Source organism: Papio anubis, chromosome 18 (assembly GCF_008728515.1).
Source record: "Papio anubis isolate 15944 chromosome 18, Panubis1.0, whole genome shotgun sequence".
Lineage (NCBI taxonomy): Eukaryota > Metazoa > Chordata > Mammalia > Primates > Cercopithecidae > Papio > Papio anubis.
Window position 1 is genome coordinate 39600192 of NC_044993.1, and position 17677 is coordinate 39617868.

Genomic DNA, 17677 nt, shown 5'->3' on the forward strand with positions numbered 1-17677 from the left:
CTGGCTGAGTCAAGGCAGTGCAATGCTGTACCCTCTGCGTGGGGGAGCAGGTCGGGGAAGGGGAGAACCCAAGCTTTGTGGCCCAGCACCCTGCAATCACTTCCCAGGACAGTGAACTCAGAGCCCCCGGAGGCCAGGCGGGGGCAATGACAGGCAAGGCTGGCCGGCTACGTGGGGACTGGGGCACACTGGAGGCCCGAGCCCTGGGTGAGGCGCCACCCTGCTGAGCTTCCACCCGTAGCTGCCACGCAGCAACATGGCCAGGGGTACAGGCCTAAGTTGGCAAAAGAAACTAGAAATCTGGGCTTTATGTAAAAATCTTGTGGTTTTCAAATGTTGATGATTAATTCAAAATAAACTTTAAGCACTTCTGCAGTCCTCCTCTCACGGCGCTGGACTCTGCAGTGTGGTCCTGAGCAAGCCACTTCACCTCTCTGGGCTTCAACTGTGTCATCTGTAAAGTGGAGAAACAAGGCCTGACCCCCAGGATCATGGCAACAGGAGATGGTACATACGTTGCCCATACTAAAGATAACAAAAAGTGACAGCAACAATAACAGCTAATGCTCACTGAGTGCCAGAGGCTGTTCTAAGTACCGTGAAGTAATGTCATTTCATCATACCACAATCTCATAAGACAGGCATTTTTTTCTTTTTCTTTTTCTTTTTTTAAATCAGGGTCTCGCTCTATCACCCAAACTAGAGTGCAGTAGAGTTATCACAGCTCATTGCAGCCTCGAATTCCTGGGCTCAAGTGATCCTCCTGCCTCAACCTCTGGAGTACCTGGGACCACAGGCGTGTGCCACCAGGCCTGGCAATTTTTTGTTTCTTTTTTTGAGAAGAAACAGAATCTTGCTATATTGCTCAAGCTAGTCTCAGACTCCTGGCCTAAAGCGTTCCTCCCACCTTGGCCTCCCAAAGTGCTGGGATTACAGGTATAAGCCACCTCACCAGCAAGACAGGCATTTCTTAAAGCTGTATTTTAAATACTTTCAAAAAACTTTCAGAAAAGTGATAAGTACAAATAATTCTATACTTTTTAATCCAGATTTGCCTATTTGAACCATTTTGCCGCCTCCTATTAGATATCTATACATTTGTTTCTCTTTAATATTTGAGAGTGGGTTACCTACACTGTGCCCCTTTAGCCTTGCAAATTTCCTAAGAACAAGGGCTCAGATAAACAGTTATCTGATCATTTAATGTTGATATAATACTTTACAGCCCATACCCAATTTTATCAACCGTCTCAATAATGCACTTTATACCTTTTTTCCCACCGTATGCTCACATAGTGCATTTTTAAAATTTAATTTTACTTGTTTTAAAATTGTTTATTTTTAAAAATAGAGACAGAGTTTCACCACATTGTCCAGGCTGGTCTCAAACTCCTGACCTCAAGTGATCCACCTACCTCAACCTCCCAAAGTGCTAGGATTAAAGGTGTGAGCCACTGCACCTGACCACATACCACATTTTAGGTTTTATGTTTTTTTTTTTTTTTTTTTTTTTTTGAGATGGAGTCTTGCTTTGCCCCCCAGACTGGAGTGCAGTATAGTGATCTCGGCTCACTGCAACCTCTGCCTCCCAGGTTCAAGCGATTCTCCTGCCTCAGCCTCCCAAGTAGCTGGGACTACAGGTACGAGCTACCATGCCTGGCTAATTTTTTGTATTTTTAGCAGAGATGGGGTTTCACCATGTTGGCCGGGCTGGTCACGAACTCCTGAGCTCAAGTGATCCACCGCCTCGGCCTCCCAATGTGCTGGAATTACAGGCGTGAGCCACCTCGCCCGGCCAATTCATTTTGTTGTCACCTTTCTTCAGTGTCCTTTAACCTGGAGGTTAAATCCTTGGCCTTTGAGATAAGCACTCTTTTTTTTTGAGACGCAGTCTCACTCTGTCGCCCAGGCTGGGGTGCAGTGGCCGGATCTCAGCTCACTGCAAGCTCCGCCTCCCGGGTTTATGCCATTCTCCTGACTCAGCCTCCCGAGTAGCTGGGACTACAGGCACCTGCCACCTTGCCCTGCTAGTTTGTTTTTTTTTTTTGTATTTTTTAGTAGAGACGGGGTTTCACCGTGTTAGCCAGGATGGTCTCGATCTACTGACCTCGTGATCCACCCGTCTCGGCCTCCCAAAGTGCTGGGATTACAGGCTTGAGCCACCACGCCCGGCCTTGAGATAAGTACTCTTACTGTCCACATTTTATAAGTGAGAAACTGAAGGCTCAGAGGGGTTGAAGCACTTGCCCAAAATCACACAGCTACCAAACACTGAGGTGGGACTCAAGCCGGGGGGACTCTCTTTAGAGCTTGTGCTGCTCTTGTCTCCCAGGCCCAAGAGTTTCCAAAGAAAGACCTTTGTTGTTAACTGAACAGGGGCTCCCTCTGCAAACGGCTGCTCAAGGCGCCTCACTCAGCAGGTAGTCATTAACTGAAGGAGCACTCTGTGCACACATGGGCTGGGCCTCAGGCTGCCTGCTCCCCAAGCCTGGCAATGGCCCTGGCCAGATGCCCACCACCCCCACCCAGCAGGGCCCCACGTAGCTATTTCCAGGGAAAGAATGTGCTCACCTGCAAAGGAGCCCCCCCACCTCCTGGCAAACTGGGTGATAATGAGGGCCTCAGAGGGCTGGGGCCAGCAGTGCCTGCCATGTTCTCCCCTTACAGTATAGTCCAGGCCCAAATGTCCAGGTCCAAAAGGCAGAGCCTGAAGTCATAATTGCCCGCAGGCCACATCCCTAACCCACAGACCAGGGCTCAGGGGGAACCCATGAGGTCAACTGTCTAAGAAGGGCCTGAGTACTTTGGTTTTTTGTTGTTGCTGTTGTTGTTGTTGTTGTTGTTGTTGTTTGAGACAGAGTCTTGCTCTGTCACCCAGAGCAAGCTGGAGTACGGTAGTGCAATTGCGGTTCACTGCAACCTCCGCCTTCCAGGCTCAAGAGATTCTCCTGCCTCAGCCTCCCGAGTAGCTGAGATTACAGGCACCCACCACCATGCCCAGCTAATTTTTGTATTTTTAGTAGAGACGGGGTTTCATCATGTTGGCCAGGCTGGTCTCAAATTCCTGACTTCAAGCGATCTGCCTGCCTCAGCCTCCTAAAGACCTAGAATTACAGGCGTGAGCCACTGCGCCAGGCCAGAGCCTGAGTACTTGCTAAGACACACAATAGGACCATACTGGAAGGGTTACAGGAAGAAGGCGCAGCAAAGGGCAAGGCCTGGGAAGTGGGAATGGTGCAGGTTCTTATGCAGAGAGCAGAAAGCACTCAAAGCGGCCACACACAGTCTGCACATCTGGGAAGAGGAGGCAGGACCCAGGTAGCTTCCCAACCACCATGAGCCACAGATCCCAGCAGACACACAGCGGAAGAGGTGACATGCCAGCAAGAAGCTCTGCCACCGACCAACAGGGCATCATCCACCTGAGTCCCAGGCCATTCTGTTAGGCTGTGAGGCTAATGTGTACTGAAATACTTCAACATCCTGGAACCTCACCATGTGTTGTCCTGTCAAATTCAAAAATTGGCATCAGCCTCCAGACCTCATCTGCAAACCCAATTCTAAGATTCAGAAGCAGCAGAACTGCTCTTGAAAATTTACCAGAGCAAACACAAAGGGAATAAAGTTTTGCTTTTCTTCCTCATTGCTGGCAATTTTGAAAACACAGAAAGCATGACTAAATAAGAAAATGATCTGTCCACAAACTCCCCCAAAGATACCCTAAATTTTTGTACAGGGTATCTGTAAAAAGTAACGGTCCCTCCTTACCCTTCAATGCACAAAAGCACAGCCTGGCCTGCCTGCAGTGTGAGTGTTTGGGGTCAAAGTGCATCCACTCCGTCTCCCCTACTGGCCACGGCAGGGCCCACACCTAACTCACCTCTCTGCCTCCTGCCCAGACACAGGCCACCCCTTGCTGGATTCAGCCAGGGATGAGAAGGAGGAGACATAAGCCCCTCTCCATCAGCAACATTCCTTTGTGCCCATCAAGAAGGGGGCTCCAAGAGGTAGGGGTTAGGAGCAAAGCCCCAGGGCAACTCTAGGTACAGGGTAGGAATGGGAAGAGGAAGAGGTGGGCGGGGCAAGGGCAGGGAATGTGTGCTGCCCACCGTGGGGCACTCACCAGGCCCACTTGACTCTGCATTCAGGGGTGGGGCTCAGGCTCACTGATGTGGATGCAAACAGGCTCCACCAAGACCACATCAGAAGAGCCCAGCTCCTTGCTACCAGACCTGTGAGGACCTCAGCTCTCTCACCTGCGAATGGGCTGGTCGTTGGGGTCCTGGCTGACTTATGATTAAAGACACAAGGGACACGCAGGGGCTTTGCAAGGGCCTTGGAAATTGGAAGGCTCCCTGGGAGGGCCCAGCAGGCCTCACCTCTCCCTGCTCCCCTCTGTGAAAAGCCCAAAAGTACCCATTCTTTTAAGCCCAGGGGCACTCAGGGCCTGTGTGGCTGCTGAAGGAAGAGGACCCAGCACCTGGCGATCCCAAATACCGAGCAGCGGGGAGGCAGCTTTAGAAGACCTGGTCCTGGGAGGCCAGGCTCCCAGCCACAGAAGACAGCTTCAGATGGAGAAGAAACTCAATCATAAAATCAGGAGTCAAAGAAAAGAAAATAAAAGAAAAGAAAAAAAAGAAAGGAAGGATGGGTATGGTGGCTCACACCTGTAATCTCAGCACTTTGGGAGACTGAGGCAGGAGGATCACTTGAGCTCAGGAGTTCAAGACTAGCCTGGACAACATAGTGAGACCATGTGTCTACAAAAAAAAAAAAAAAATCAATAAATTAGCCGGGCATGGTGGCGCACACCTGTAATCCCAGCTGCTACTAGGGAGGCTGAGGTGGGAGGATCACCTGAGCCTGGGAGGTGGAGGCTGCACTGAGCCATGATTGTGCCATTGCACTTCAGCCTGGAGGACAGAGCAAGGCCCGGTTTCAAGAAAAAAAAATCCTGCCTCCGCATATGGACTCAACTCACCAGATAGTGGGGAAGAGGGTTCTCACCCCTCTACCCAGGCCCAGTCAGCCACTTCCGTGAGGCCCCCCCATAAACCTGGAGTCTGACCCCTCCCCACAGCCTGCCCCCAGCTCCACAGCCCACAAACTCCCTTCTACAAGGGCACCTGCCCATGTTTGAAGGCATTCACTGAACCCCAGAACCCCCTCCTCTCAGGGCCCAAAGCCTCTGCCTAAGTCCCCACAGCTGTGGCCTCACCCAGAGTCCACTACAGTCCTGTTGGTCATTCATTCATTCATTCATTCATTCATTCAATCAATCAATCTCTGGAGCATCACTCCGGACGGGCCCGAGGGGGCTTCAGCCGACCACACAGAGTATCCTGTTCCTCATTTTAAGGGCTCTACTTCTGTTCACGGCGCCCACGCGATCATTTCCAGCTTCAGCGCCGGGACTCAGAAAGGAGTTCCTGGCCTTTGAGGGAGGGGACCTGAGACATAAACCAGGAGAGGGAACAACTCCAATCCGTGAAGAGGCTCCAGCCTCTCTCTCCCAACAGGGGTCGGCTCCCATTGTCACTTCCTCATGTGCGAGGCGTTGGGTTCCCAGGTTGGGATCCGAGGCGAGGGCCGGGCCTGGCTCACCCTCCCATGGACCCTGGTCCTCTTTGGCCACGGAGGGGTCCTGCTCTCTACTGGCTCTGGCGGGAGCGCTGCAGACCCACAGCCCGGTCCTGCGCCCACCGAGGCTGCTACCCTGTGCAGTGTTTGCATCCAACAGGCCCCGCCGCCCGGAGCCAGCCCTGCTCTGCGCCCTAAGCCAGCCGGGCTCCACCGCAGGGGTCTGGGGCCGGGCGGCCTCCCTCGGGTCTCAGTCTTGTCATCGGAAAGCGGGCTCCGGCTGGGGCAGCGTCTGGGAAGTGTCTCCCTGCCGGCCGTGCCTAAGGGAGGAGGTCGTGGCCCGAAGAAGGGTCTCGGAGCATTCCCGACCCACCCGGGCAGAAGCCGCCACCGCCGGGCGCCCGCGAGGCCGGGGAAGGGCGGGCCGGGAGAGGGGCCACCCGCCCGTCTGTGTGGGGACCGCGCGGCGCGGGGCACCGGCCACGGGCTTCCCCCGACCCCGGGCGCATCCCCGGCCCGCCCGCCGCGCTCCTCTGCGCCCCGCGCTCACCTGCCGCGCGCTCCCGCTCCACCGCTGCCCGAGTGACCGCCCCAGTGGCCGCGGGCTGGCCCGGCGCTCACCGCGGGCGGGGAAGGAGGAGCGGCCGCAGGCGCCCCCCGCTGGCCGCGTGTCCCAGGCCCAGGGCGCGGGGGCGGGAGCCAGGGCGGGGGACTGGGGGGCGCCCCGTAGGCCGCGTCCACCTTGCAGGCGCAGCTGCCCCCGCCCCGCCCCAGCTCCCCCAGAACCGTGGGAAATGCGCTGACGCGGGAGGGAGCGGCCGGGCAACCTCGGGGCGCGGCAGGAAGGAAAGGCGTCCCAGCAGGACCTTCTCCAGGTACCGCGCGCACGTGCTGGGGAGCGCCAGGCCCGCCCCACCCCCAGAGGGAAACACTTTCTAACAAACTCTTCCAGTGTTTCTGCCCCAGGCCTCCCCTCCCCTCCAGGAGAGCCAGTGTTTCTGGAAGGATCCACAGACGGCGGGCCAGTGCCCTCCTCCCAAGCCGGGGGAGCTTTGGTCCCGCCTTGCGTCTCACTCAAGCCTTAACCTCCTATGGCAGGGCTCAGAGGCGGGAGATGACCGCAACCACCCCTGTAGGTGTCATCAGAAAGTAGGTGTTGTAATCTCGTTGTGATCCCTGCAGCTTAGGGTGGGGCCCCAGTGTTGGCAGAAAAAAAAAAAAAAAATCTGCCCTGTTTCCAAGAAACTCAGACAGGGTGAGCAAGAAAGCCTCCTGTGAGTCACCCTGGGAGGGGCAGAGGAGACCGTCGGCGGGAGTAATCAAGCCCACGAGGGCATTTCTCACTCGCAGACCTCCATGAGTCCCGCCCTTTCCCACTGGTCTAAAGCTCCCTGGCACCCAGGAACTAGGGGTTCCCACTTCACTGAGAGGAGTTACAGAAGCACCTGTTATGCCCGTTTCTCAGGTCCGACCCCCAAGGCCCTAGCAGGTCTTCATAGAAAGGGCCAGAGAGTCTGTAGTTTAACAAGCACTCAGGGGATCTATGACAAACAGGTAGGAGAAACGTTGATGTAGTGGGAACCTATGGTGGGATCCTGGAGCCTGGTACCCCAGCTCACCCTAGAGGGGAGAGATTCTGGTGTGGGAGGGCCTTGCCCCCCGCGGTGGGCCTGGAACCCAGCCCGAGGCCACCCACGTTGAAACCATGCTGAGAAAGCAGATGGCCGAGGCTGGAAGGTGGAGCCTCTGATTTCCACTCCAGATGGCGACAAGGAGGTCCAACCTGAGACTTACATCCCAGCAGCAGCAAGCCCACTCGGCTTCCCGCGCTGATCAGGCGGCTCCTCTGGGCTCGTGCAGCCCCCGGGCATCAAGCATGGTGGCATTTGGCTCTCTGGGCTGGTGCGACTCCACTATTCATCGGCCTCCCCGCAGAGGGCCCTGGCCGGGTCACTGCAGCATCCTGAGGGCTCACCCGGGAAGATCTGAGCAGCTGGGGCCTCCCTGCTCCGGTAATGGGAATCCCGGCAGCAATGAAGAATGGGAATAGGATCATCAGCAGAGCCAGCTTCCGAACGCACTGCGCACCCCCGGCAGCCCCACCCCTTCAGCAGAACCTTGAAAACGAAGAAACCCACCTGTTTCCCTAAGGCCTCCAGAACAGCCAGTGCCTCAGTCCTGGGACAGGGTGACCTCTGCCAAGGTCAGCCCTAGAAAGAGAGAGGGAAGCCGAGCAGCCATGGGAGAGGCTCCTGCTGGGACCCACCTTCAGTGCTCTCCAAGCGAGGAGCCCTCAGCCCTTTCTGGTGTGTGGATGAGTGCTATCACTTCCCAGCCGGTCATCTGTGTGTCATATTCACGCAAATCTATGAGCAAGTCTCCTGACAGCAGACAGGAAAACAGAGCTGGAGAAAGTGAGTTACACACCATGCCTGCATCACTGCTCCCGTCAGGACTGTCAGGACATATCCATCATCCCCATGGTCCCCGTAGCCACTGTGGACCTGTCAGCAGAATCACCCCATTGTATACTCAGGCCTCAATAGGGGATTCTCCGTTGCTGGCAGCCAGCAACGGAGTCACCCAGAGGTCTCGTGAAGGCACCCGTGGCTGGGTTCCACGAATTCAGCAGGCCTGGGTGGGTACTGAAACTTTTAACTTCTGTCTCACTCCCAGGTTACGCTGATGCTTCTGGTCCTTGGCAGACTGGGTAGCGAGTCTCTAAGGCACTGGATTCCAAATAAGGTTGGAGTCCCCTTCCCAGAGATTCTGGTCCTTGGGTGGGGTCTGGGAATATGCAGTATTTTTTTAAACCCAGGTGAGTTTAATTTGTGACAAGGATGTTACTTCAAATCAGAAAGGAAAAGGAATGGCTTTTTTTTTTTTTTTTTTAAGAACCACAGCTGGATAAACTGGTGGCACATGGCTGTAGTCCCAGTTACTCAGGAGGCTGAGGCAGAAGGATCACTTGAGCCCAGGAGGTGGAGGCTGCAGTGAGTGGTGATTGCACCACTGCACTCTAGCCTGGGCAACATAGTGAGACATGGGCACACACAACCACATCTGGTTATTTTGTTTGTTTGTAGAGACAGGATCTCACTATGTTATCCAGGCTGATCTTGAACTCCTGGGCACAAGTGACCCTCTTGCCTCAGCCTCCAAAGTGCTGGGATTAGAGGCATGAGTCACTCGCACTTGGCCTAAAAATATTTTTTTTTAATAAAAAAAAATTTTACACCAGCAGTGGCATGAGCTTGTAGTCCTACCTATCGGGAGGCCAAGGCAGGATGATCCCTTGAGCCCGGGAGTTTGAGACCAGCCTGGGCAACATAACAAGACCCCTGTCTTTTTAAAAAACAAACAAACAGGCCGGGCGCGGTGGCTCAAGCCTGTAATCCCAGCACTATGGGAGGCCGAGACGGGCAGATCACGAGGTCAGGAGATCAAGACCATCCTGGCTAACACGGTGAAATCCCGTCTCTACTAAAAATACAAAAAACTAGCCGGGCGAGGTGGCAGGTGCCTGTAGTCCCAGCTACTCGGGAGGCTGAGGCAGGAGAATGATGTAAACCTGGGAGGCGGAGCTTGCAGTGAGCTGAGATCCGGCCACTGCACTCTAGCCTGGGCAACAGAGCGAGACTCTGTCTCAAAAAAAACCCCAAACAAACAACAAACAAACAAAAACTAATAGAGATCTTTGTGCTTGAAAATGAAACCTATAAGAGAAAATATGTTAGTAATTTTGGAGTGGAGAAGTGTGCATGGGAAATTGAATGCACACGGAAGAGCTGCTATTGAAACTTGCATGTCTCTGTCCAGATGAGGAAGTCTCCAGATGTCCATGTCTAATGTGTTTGTGATTTTATTTATTTATTTATTTATTGAGACAGAGTCCTGCTCTGTCTCCCAGGCTGGAGTACAGTGGCGCACTCTCAGCTCACTGCAACCTCCACCTTCCGAGTTCAAGCTATTTTCATGCCTCAGCCTCCCAAGTAGCTGGGACTACAGGCACCTACCACCATGCCCAGCTAATTTTTGTTATTTTTAGTAGAGACAGGATTTCAACATGTTGGCCATGCCAGTCTCGAACTCCTGACCTCAAATGATCCATCCCCCTCGGCCTCCCAAAGTGCTGGGATTACAGGCATGAGCCACCACACCCGGCCATATTTGTGATTTTAATTAGCCACTGTGCTGATAAGCTCCAGAATGCAGTGCCCTGGGGTCCCTCCTAACTTGTAAGTGCCCAGTGCCCACTGCTCCAGGGAACTCTGCATGTGTTGCCTGAGTCAGTTTCTGTGGTGGGCAACAGTTTGGGGCTTTATTTCACTTGTGCAGCGAGAAGACTTAAACATTTAAAATCAACCACAACAGAAGCTAAGAATCACGTATTTCGGCCACCCCGATCCTTCTCATTGCCTTCACCGGGCAATGAGAACGACATCCAAGTAGGAGAATATAAAAGTTTCCCGAGTGATGCCTGTCCTTTCAGTCCTTTTACAGCCTCTTGATGCATCACTATGCAGAGCATGGCCTTAGCCTCCTCAGACAGATGGTCCTTGCTGCCTGTCCCAGAGGAAGAAGGAGCTCCCTCCTTTCCCACACTTCCTCCAGCAGTGCTCACCACAGGACAGAAGCTTAGTGAATGCCTATGCACAGGCAATACTGCTCACGAGATATATGTGTGTGTGTGTGTGTGTGTGTGTGTGTGTGTGTGTTTGAGACAGAGTCTCTCTGTCGCCCAGGCTGGAGTGCAGTGGTGCGATCTTGGCTCACTGCAACCTCCATACCCCGGGTTCAAGGGATTCTCCTGCCTCAGCCTCCAGAGTAACTGGGATTACAGGTGTCCGCCACCACCCCTGGCTGATTTTTTTGTAGTTTTAGTAGAAATGGGTTTTCACCATGTTGGCCAGGCTGGGCTCCAACTCCTGACCTCAGGTGATCCACCCACCTTGGCCTCCCAAAGTACTGGGATTACAGTTGTGAGGTGTGAGTCCCCGCACTCAGCCATAATCCTTTTTTTTTTTTTTTTTTTTAAGAGCCAGAGTCTCGCTCTGTCGCCCAGGCTGAAGTGCAGTGGCCAGATCTCAGCTCACTGCAAGCTCTGCCTCCCGGATTTACGCCATTCTCCTGCCTCAGCCTTCTGAGTAGCTGGGACTACAGGCGCCCGCCACCTTGCCCGGCTATTTTTTTTTTTTTTTTTTTTTTTTTAATTAGAGACGGGGTTTTACCATGTTAGCCAGGATGGTCTCGGTCTCCTGACCTCATAATCCGCCCGTCTCGGCCTCCCAAAGTGCTGGGATTACAGGCTTAAGCCACCGCGCCCAGCCTCAGCCATAATTCTTAATTAAAAAGGGGAAGAAGGCCAGGCATGGTGGCTCATGCCCGTAATCCCAATAGTTTGGGAGACTGAGGTGGGCAGATCACTTGAGGCAGGAGTATAAGACCAGCCTGGCAAACATGGTGAAACCCCATCTCTGCTTAAAAAAAAAAAAAATACAAAAATTAGCCGGATGTGGTGGCACATGCCTGTAATCCCAGCTACTCAGGAGACTGAGGCAGGAGCATCACTTCAACCTGGGAGGTGGAGGTGAGAGTGAGCCAAAATCATGCCACTGCACTCCAGCCTGGGCGACAGAGTCAAACTCCATCTCAAAGGAAAAAAAGAAAGAAAGAAAGAAAATTTAAGAAGCAGCTAAGAGTACCAGTCCTTCCCCTACCCCAGCAGGAACCTGTAAGCCTTTTCTCCAGAAGAAGGTAAAATAGATAGTCTCTGAATTGGGGAACGCCAAGCCCAGCCATGGGGCAGGGCTACCCAACTGAAAACTGGAAAACTTTAAAGGCAAATTCACATGGAAGGCTGGGACACCCGCCTCCCCCCACCTCACACTAGCCCTCTTCCCCACTCAGCTCCCAGGATGTCAGTGGCCCACAGCCTTACCCCCAGGCTGGAGGAATTCTTTGGGGAACCCCACAGCCTGCTAATTCTTACGGAAGCACACCGCTGACTTAGCCACATTGACTGACAGAGCTTTCCCCCAGCTCTTAAATATGTGCAGGTAACCAGGAAACACCAGAAATCCATGGACAGCCTCAACCCCACAGAGAGTCCAAAACAACAAATGAGAAAAAAGCTAACAGAGACTATGCAGGCAGACAACAACCTAACAAAATGATACCATTCATATCCTCAGAGATTCCAAACATATATTGTAACTAGGAAACAAAATCGGATACTATTTTTTTTTTTTTTAACAAGGAATATCTGGGGCCAAGAAAAGGACTTGGAAAGTAAAAACATGATAACAGAAATTTTAAAACAACAGAAAATTTGGAAGTGGAACAAAAAGTGAGAGATGGAAAATAGAGAAGAAAAGATAAAATGAGAGGATCAGTCCAGGAGATGCAACACCTGAATAATTATGGAGTTCCTGAGAAAACAGAAAGGAGGGGAAAAAAATAATTCCAGAAGCTTTCCCAGGACTGCAGGACATGCAGTACCACATCAGATGCCCCATCACATCAAGTTCCCAGTGCAGTAGATGAAAACAGACTCGCCTAACTTTCATAATGGTGACATTTTAGAACACAAAGAGGAGATCACAAAGAAAGAAAGGTTACAACAAGCTTTAGACTTCTCACAACAACACTGGGAGTGATGAAGCAATGTTTTCAAATTCCAGAGGAAAAATATTTTCAACCCAGGATTCTATATCCAGCCAAACTATCAATTGAGGGTAAATGAAGAACAAAAGCATTTTCGGATGTCTACTGCCTGTGCACACTTCCAGAAAGCTACTGGGGGATGAGCACCAATGAAAGGAGACAGTTTATCAAGAAAGAGGGAAACACGAGACACATAGGAGAGAAATTGCCCCATGGGGTGCATGGAGGAAAGTGTCATTCAGGATGAAGTTTGTGTGCTGGGCACAGCTGGCCAGAAACTCCAGGACAAATGCCTCTGAGAAGATGACAGTGATAAAATACCTTACATACTAAGCATTTGGAGGGGCTTAGAACATTGGCATAGTTTAGGGTGAATTAGTAAACAACATGGAAAACAAAAACTCTGGGAAAAACAAAAAGAACTTGTGTGGAAAAAGAAATATTACACAGCTCGGGTCGGGCACAGTGGCTCACACCTGTAATCCCAGCACTTTGGGAGGCCAAGGCGGTTGGATCACTTGAGGCCAGGAGTTTGAGGCCAACCTGGCCAATATAGTGAAACTCCATCTGTACTAAAAATATAAAAATTAGCTGGGCGTGGTGGTACAAGCCTGTAATCCCAGCTACTCAGGAGGCTTAGGCAGGAGAATTGCTTAAACCCAGGAGGTGGAGGTTGCAGTGAGCTGAGATCATGCTGCTGCACACCAGCCTGGGTGACAGAGCAAGATTCTGTCCCCCAGCAAAAAAAAAAAAAAAAAAATCAGACAATGAGGCAAGGAGGATCACTTGGGCCCAGGAGGTCAAGGTTGCAGTGAGCCCTGATTGCGCCACTGTATTCTAGCCTGGGCAACAGAGCAAGACCCTGCCTCAAAAAAAAAAAAATAATTTAAAAAGATAAATAAAAATAAAGAAATATTATACAGCTCAGTTGATAAGAACAGCCCTTACACAGTCACTATAATGTGAACACTGAATATTGGGCTAAACAAAATTCAATTTAACTCTATTGGGAGGCTAGGGCACAGAAGTAGTTCAGGGGTGGTAGGAAGTCAACACAATTTCAAGAACTAAGAATCAAGAGTCAAGAAGTGGCAATAGAGGCCTATTGTTTAGAGACATGGAGGTAAACCCAGCACCTCAGAAAACCACCAAAAGTTGGAAATAGCTGCCTTAGAAGATGGGGAAAGTAGAGGGAGGGACAGAGGACAAAGTGCTCATAGTCCCAGCTGCTCGGGAGACTGAGGTGGGAGGATGGCTTGAGCCCAGGATCTCTAGACTGTAGTGGGCTATGATAGCCCCTGTGAATAGTCACTGAACTGCAGCCTGGGCAACACAGCCAGACTCAATTATTTAAAAATTAAAATAAAATAAAACACTATTTGTCTTTAAACTATGATGAAACGGGTGCCCTAGTCCTATCCACCTGCTTTCACCTGTCTTGGCAGGGCCCAGCCCACCTCCCCAGCGCCTCTGCAGCCCTCCCTGTGCCCTGCCGTGTTGCTTAAGCACCTGTCTCAACAGGCTTCCCTGTGCCGCCTGCTAACCTCACATCTCCCCACAGAGACATCTTAGGCACTGATGCCTGACACATGAAAGCACAATTTTTTAAAAAAACATTGGATTCTTAAAAACGAAGATGTGTGGCGTAACCCACCTTGTGACTATTTTGAGGGGTGCTGTGTAAAGCCACATTCCCGAAGCCACCTGACTGATTACAATCTAAATTGAGCAACAACTCTTTTGAAAATCGATACACCATTTAAATAGGCCACTTGATACTTTTAATAACTCTCTCCTTTCCTTTCCTTTTAATGTTAACATTAAACATTAAGGCATTTTTACCTCTAGTCTCAGCTGTGCATTGGATGGTTCCTCTTCAACAAAATTTTACTCTCATGTTTTCAAATAGTAGTTACTTGCTTTAACACACACATGCACTTGCACACACATACATAATTATATATTGTCAATTTACAATACAAGGAAAAACGTCCTCTGCAACACACACACACAGATTTATACTACTTCTCAAATTAATTATTAGATTTTTAGTTTGGGTTTAACGTGGTTTCTTTAGACAAGCAAGAAATATAAAGCATTTTACTTGAAAGGCTGAAAGATGAAATTCTTCCAACTTCAAAGTTAAAGATTGCATTCCTAAGCTAAACTGGTAAACATAGAACATCTCATAATGCACTTACTGAGCTGAGTGTGGTGGCACATGCCTGTCGTCCCAGATACTTTAGGAGGCCGAGGCAGGAGGAACACTTAAGCCCAGCAGTTCGAGGCCAGCCTGGGCAACACAGGGAGTCCCCCACCCCCGAAAAAATACTTTTCCAAAGAGTAGAAATTACAGCAGCTTTTTTATTTTTTTATTTTTTTGAGACAGAGTCTTTGTCGCTCAGGCTGGAGTACAGTGGTGCAAACTCGGCTCACTGCCACCTCAGCCTCCCGGGTTCAAGCGATTCTCCTGTCTCAGTCTCCCGAATAGCTGGGATTACAGGCCTGTGCCACCACATCCAGCTAATTTTTGCATTTTTAGTAGAGACATGGTTTCACCATGTTGGCCAGGCTGGTCTCGAACTCTTGATCTCAAGTGATCCACCCACCTCAGTCTCTCAAAGTGCTGGGATTACAGGCGTGAGCCACCACACCCAGCCAATTACAGCAGAAATTCTACAGTCACATAATGAGAGCCTAAGAAAGTGATTTCAAGGAAAATATCTCCTTAAAAACCTATCATTGCACTGCTCTGGCTTAGGGAGATCAGTTTCACAGCTACATTTTATCCTCCTCTCTTTTCCAACATATTTTCCTGCAGATTTTCCCAACAAAATCTGAGGCAGTACTCTTCCTTTTCTGTCCCCCAAAACTGGATTCTTTGTCTCACCTGAGTTCCCTCCCTCTACTCATCATAAAATTAATTCCACTCTACTTTTTTTTGATAACTTATTTTTTTTTCTTTTAGAGACAGGGTTTCACTCTGTCACCCAGGCCTGAGTGCAGTGGCACCAACGTAGCTCACTGCAGCCTCAAACTTCCGGGCTTAAGCGGTCCTCCAGCCTGTCTTCTGAGTAGCTGGGACTACATGCGTACGCCACCGCGCCTGGCTAAGACAGATCACTTATTTTCAGTGGGAGTTTTAATTGTTGCTGCTGCAGTTATTGGAGGACCTTGAAATTAAAAGATTTTTAAGGGGTAGGTGGTGGAGAATTACCAATGTAACTGTTTCATCAGTTTTGCCAAGGGTGACATATTCTGAAAAGTGGAAATAAAGTATAGAAAAAATAGCAAAGCACTGTTTCAGATGACCATGTTATATTTATAACATTTAAACCCAGCAAAAATATCAAATGAAACAGTTTTCAAAGCAAGTCATGAAAATTCAACTTAAAAGAATGTCAAACCGGCCAGGTGTGGTGACTCATGCCTGTAATCCCAGCAATTTGGGAGGCCAAGATGAGCAGATCACTTGAGGCCAGGAGTTCCCGGGCAACATGGTGAGACCTCACCCCCACCCCATCTCTTCAATTTTCTTTTTCTTTTTCTTTTTTTCTGGGGGGTGGGGGACAGAATCTCTGTCTCAAAGAGTCTCTGTTGCCCAGGCTGGAGTGCAGTGGTGTAATCTCAGCTCAGTGCAACCTCTGACTCCCAGGTTCAAGCGAATGTCCTGCCTCAGCCTCCAGAGTAGCTGGGACTATGGGTGCATGCCACCACATCCAGCTAATTTTTGTATTTTTTAGTAGAGATGGGTTTTCACCATGTTGCCTAGGCTGGTCTTGAACTCCTGGCCTCAAGTGATCCTCCCACTTTGGCCTCCCGAAGTGCGGGATTACAGGCATAAGCCACCGTGCCTGGCCAAAGAAAAAAAAAAAAAAAAATTTAAATGTAAAACTGTGGGAAAGATTTTTTCCTTAGTAAAATGGGTTCAGAAGAAAATTGTCATCAAATAGCAGTACTTTAGAAAATCCCTGTTTAAGGTAAGCTGATGCAGTAAGCCTGGGCAACAGAGCAAGACCCTCTCTCTAAAAACAAAAAGGAAGCTGAAAAATACTGGATGTTTCTATTAATTTGTTAGCCTTGATGTGTCTGACACATTAATTTGCCAAAGCAACTTGCAAGCAAAAGTCAGCATAATAAAAAGGAATGAAATATATCTCTATGTGTACTGACCTGGAAACACATCTTTATATGGTAGGGGAATTGCAGAAAACTACAATACGATCCCATTTGTGTTAAAGGATGAAAGACCCCCTGAAATTATACTTGTTCATGTGTATAAATGCACAGAAAAAAAATCTAGGCTATGTCCCATAATACTAAGATGGATGGGTTTGGGGAGATGAGTGGGATTAGGGACTGAAGTGCAGCTAGATCCTTTTACTTAAATGTTTACATTTCTTCACAATAGAAAATACATTCATATGTTACTTGTGAAATAATTCACTGTGTCTAGGTAGATGGACAAAATTGTCATGGATATTCATTCTCTACTATTATATTTGAGAAACTTTTGGGATAATATTTAGGAGGATTTTGCTTTTTTTGCCTTTTTAAAGAGAGCACTTCCAGCAGAGGTTTAAGCAGCAGAAATCGGCCAGGTGTGGTGGCTCACACCTGTAGTCCCAGCATTTTGGGAGGCCAAGGTGGGCAGATCATTTGAGCCCAGGAGGTCGAGGCTACGGTAAGCTGGAATGGCACCACTGCACCAGCCTAGGTGACAGAGTGAGACCCTGTCTGAAGAAAAAAAAAGGCGGGGGGGAAAAAAAGACATTGCGCTGGAGTGGGCAGTCTGGTTTCACCCGCCAGTTGTCTACATGCTGCTGAGCACCTTCACTCTAAACCAGTTTGGGATTATCTTACGGGAAACTATCCGAGATTTTTTTTTGGTCACCGCTTGGCTAGCTCCCAGGCAGACAGACCAGTCCAAACCAAATCCTACCCTGCTGAGGGAAAATTCTGAGACATGCCTTAGGCTGCACTTTGGTTACTAACCCTGCCTCTCTCACTTCTCTGGAGAACTGTTTTCATTATTCTGTTGTAATTATCTGTTACTTGTTACTCTGCCCAACCTATGGTAATGCATTTCATTTGCTTAGTATAGCAAGCATAACCCCCTGCATTAAAGTAGAGGGTGAAACTGGGCTGGCATTTGTGAATAACCAAATTCTATGAGATCAGTTTCCATAATCTTCCGCGGCTGTTGGGGCGGGGGGGGGAGTCAAACGGTTATCATTGTCTAGGACAGAGTAGGATGAAAACAACATCCTCAAGCATCTCCCAGTACTAGTATTAAAAAGGATGAGAACCAGCTTACAGAACTAGCCACAGAAATGTCGTATGTGCACAAGAAAACCTGCCTAAACAGAGCTGTCTTTAAATTTTAGAAAAAGTAGTCATTCAGGTTTTACATAAGGGCTCATACCAGAGG

The 17677-nt window shown here is 49.8% G+C and overlaps 1 protein-coding gene across 1 annotated transcript in view; it reads right to left on the minus strand.

Moving 5' to 3' along the window:
* The window catches only part of ADCY7 (adenylate cyclase 7), a 73613-nt gene extending 67399 nt beyond the window's left edge, over window positions 1-6214 (minus strand). Inside the window, exon 1 of the mRNA XM_021931940.2 lies at window positions 6131-6214. The gene's annotated coding sequence lies outside the window, so the exon portion shown is untranslated. The remainder of the gene's footprint in view (window positions 1-6130) is intronic.
* Window positions 6215-17677: the final 11463 nt, after the last annotated feature.